At 50.8% G+C, this 3,810-nt stretch overlaps 1 protein-coding gene across 1 annotated transcript in view; it reads right to left on the bottom strand.

The window, feature by feature from the left end:
* The window catches only part of Tnfrsf8 (tumor necrosis factor receptor superfamily, member 8), a 36,674-nt gene that overhangs the window by 8,687 nt on the left and 24,177 nt on the right, over positions 1 to 3,810 (bottom strand). The window lies entirely within an intron of this gene.

Genomic DNA, 3,810 nt, shown 5'->3' with positions numbered 1-3,810 from the left:
TGAACCAAGATCCTCAGATCTCAGCTTCCTGAGTAGCTAGGATTACAGGCGTGAGCCACCGGAGCCCTGCTAGTCCACAGATTCTTATCTCCGATTAATCACCAGAAAACAGGAAGTAGAGCTGTGGTTCAAAGTGGTAGAGCACTAACCTTGAGCTGCTCAGGGATAACACCCAGGCCCTGCGTTCAAACCCCACAATCAACAGAAGAATCTCACGGACTTTTCTGCCCAGGCTAGCTTCAGATCATGATCTTCAGATCTCAGCCTCCTGAGTAGCTGGGATTACAGGCGTGTAATGTGGTGTCTGGTCTGGGACACACAGTCTTAAGGAGGCCCAGCCTACGTAGACAGGTGTGCACACTGCCCTGGCAAATCACTAGAGGCATCTGACAGGCCAGCAAAGAAGTTTCTAGAATGTGCTCTCTGCTTTTTACAGCTCAGAAAACCAGCCGCACCTGAATCCTAGAAGACACATTCACTGCAAGCTGACCAACCAACCAACCAATAAGATAAAATATCAACCCGGCTGCAGTGTGAATGAGCTATATGCACTCCTGGCGGGCTTTGGAAGAACTCAGCGCTCAGAACTTGGCACTAAGTTTCCAACAGGAGTTCACAGCAGTCACAAGTACCTGAAGGAGCCTGGGGCAGGAAAACAAAAAACAAAAACAAGGACTGGGAAGGTGGCCTAGTGGTAGAGTGCTTGCCTAGCATTCATGAAGCCCTGGGTTCAATTCCTCAGTTCCACATACACAGAAAAAGCCGGAAGTGGTTCTGTGGCTCAAGTGGTAGAATGCTAGCCTTGAGCTGAAGCAGCTCAGGCACAGCACCCAGGCCCTGAGTTCAAGCCCCAGGTCCAGAAAAAGAAATTGCCAAGGTCAAGTGCCCAGGACACCCCTTGCACATAGTAGGTGCCAGCAAAACCCAGGGTGCCAACAGGGTGGCATTCCATCACATGAGAGAAAACCAGCATTGGAGGCGGGCTCTCAGAAATGAGTGTAGAATCACACAAAGGTAAAAGGAGAATCTAGAAAATTCTGTTCCCATCACAGCCCATAAATACTTTGATAACAATCCAAAACAAATCTCAACAAGTGCTAGAGGTCAGATTGCCTCAGGGCTTTCCCCTTCCGATGGTTGCTTCAGCCTGCTCCTCTAGCTTTTGGAATAACCGCATTCTTACTGGAAACTCACTCTGGGCTCCAGGGGCCAGAGTTCAGGACACACTGTACCACAGTGATTCTGGGTCAAGTACACAGCTTCCCTGAAGCCCCAAGAGCACTGATGCTGATGTGTGGTTCAGAGCTTGGTCCCTGGGCTGGGAAGGTGGCTCAGTGGTAGAGTGCTTGTCTTGTATGCATGAGGCCCTGGGTTCGATTCCTCAGCACCACATAAGCAAAAAGAAAAAAAAAGCCGGAAGTGGCGCTGTGGCTCAAGTGGTAGAGCGCTCGCCTTGAGTTGAAGAGCTGAGGGACAGCACCCAGGCCCAGAGTTCAGGCCCCACGACAGACAAGAAAAAAAAAAAAGCTTGGTCCCTTCCATTTCTGTCACTCTCCTGAGGTGCAATTCCTCCTCTGTTGAGGACTGATGATCGCCATTGGAAGCCAGCCCAGGGGAGGAAAAAAATCCCTAATATTCTTCTTTTTTTTTTTTTTTTGGCCTGGTTGTGGGGCCTGAACTCTGGGCCTGGGCGCTGTCCCTCAGCTCTCCAGCTCAAGGCTAGCGCTCTACCGCTTGAGCCACACCGCTACTCCTGGCTTTTTTCTTTTTGCTTATGTGGTGCTGAGGAATCAAACCCAGGGCCTCATGCATGTAAGGCAAACACTCTACCACTGTGCCACTTTCCCAGCCCCGATTCTTATCTCCAATTAACCAACAAAAAGCCAAAAGTAGCAGCATGACTCAAGTGGTGGAGAACCAACCTTAAGCAAAAAAGCTAAGCAAGGGCTCGGAATGTGGCTCAGTGGTAGAGTGCTTACATAGCATGCATGAAACCCTGGGTTCAATTCTTCAGTACTACATACACAGAAAAAGCTAGAAGTGGCGCTGTGGCTCAAGTAGTAGCGTTGCTAGCCTTGAGCAAAAGAAGCTCAGGGACAGTGCCTGGCCCAAGTCGGTGGCTCACACCTGTAATCCTAGCTACTCAAGAGGCTGAGATATGAGGATCACGGTTCAAAGCCAGCCCAGGCAGGAAAATCTCTGAGACTCTTACCTTCAATCAATCACCAGAAAACCAGCAGTGGCGCTGTGGCTCAAGTGGTAGAGCACTAGCCTTAATCTGTAGAGCTGAGGGACAGCACCCAGGCCCAGACTTTAAGCCCCACAACCAACAACAACAACAACAAAAAGCTAAGCAACAGCACCAAGTCCCGCATTCAAACCCCAGCACCAGCATGTAAAAGTTCTCCCCAGAGAACTGGTCACTCTGTCTTTACAGATGTGACATTTGTCTGAAAGCTCGAGAGCGCTCGGACGGGGTGTGCTCAGACAGAGCAGCAACCAACCATGGTGGCTCCTCTGTGCCCACTGACAGGACAGACATCTGCCCTTCTCAGACCAGGTTCACCTGCGCTGTGCTGCATGCTCGCTCACCCAGTCTGCACTACCGCCCACCAAACCTAAACACCCCATCTCAAGACATGAGGACCTCAAACTGGCCAGGCTGGCATGTCCCGCATCTGTCTCTTGTAGGTCCAATTTCTTTTCTGTATGTGCCAGTACTGGGACTTGAACTCGAGGCCTAGATGCAGTCCCTGAGCCTTTTTGCTCCAGCCTGGTGCTCTACCACTTGAGCCACTCCTCCACTTATGGCTTTTCTGGTGGTCAGTTGGAGATATGAGTCTCACAGACTTTTCTGCCCATGTTGGCTTCAAACTGGGATCCTCAGATCTCAGCCTCCCAAATGGCTGAGATTACAGGTGGGAGCCAAGGCACTAGCACCCGGCACCAGGCCTAACCTCTTAAGGGAATTGCTGTCCGTCTTTCTTTTTTGTAAAAAAAAAAATTAAAAAAAAAACAACCCTGCTTATATGAAGGTTTACAGGAAAAAAAACACACTGACAGCAATGGAAAGTCAAATACTAGAAGAATGTCAAGAAAGCAGACTCTGGTTTCAATGAGACCGGCCCTCGCTGCCAGCTCATGGAAACAGGCCTGAACGCTCTCGAAATTCAAAAAACCCCTTGTACAGAGAGCACACTTATGAAACTCGCCCTGTTCAAAACACGCCATGGCAGCCTGGGTTTTTATGTCCAGTACAACAGAAAACCCACCACCAGCCCCTCTGCAGGTCCTGGACAACTGGAGGCCACTGGACACTGAAGTGGAAGACAGGGCTGTGGGAGGGAAGGAAGGACTCAGCAGCTCTCCACAGAGGGCTGGGAAGGTGGCCTAGTGGTGGAGTGCTTGCCTGGCCTGCATGAAGCCCTGAGTGCGATTCCTCAGTGCCACATACATAGAAAAAACTGCAAGTGACACTGCGGCTCAAGTGGGAGAGTGCTAGCCTTGAGCAAAAGAAGCTCAGGGACAGCGCCCAGGCCCTGGGTTCAAGCCCCAGGGCTGGCAAAAAAGAATGGCAGCTGGGCAAGTTTCCCAAGGGAGCAGCACAGAGCTGGCTGTGTTCCAACCCCAGGGTGCCCTGGGGGGAGTCAATACATCTCCAAGGGGAAGCTTAGGGGGCCAGCACACAGAAGAAATTCAACAAATGGAGTGCTGGTAAACTTGGCCAAATGGGGTGTGTGTGTGTGTGTGTGTGTGTGTGTGTGTGTGTGTGTGTGTGTGTGTGTGTGTGTGTGTGTGTGTGTGTGTGTG

This window comes from Dipodomys ordii, unplaced genomic scaffold (genome assembly GCF_000151885.1).
Source record: "Dipodomys ordii isolate 6190 unplaced genomic scaffold, Dord_2.0 Scaffold6, whole genome shotgun sequence".
Classification (NCBI taxonomy): domain Eukaryota; kingdom Metazoa; phylum Chordata; class Mammalia; order Rodentia; family Heteromyidae; genus Dipodomys; species Dipodomys ordii.
This window is presented reverse-complemented; position numbering and strand designations above follow the sequence as displayed.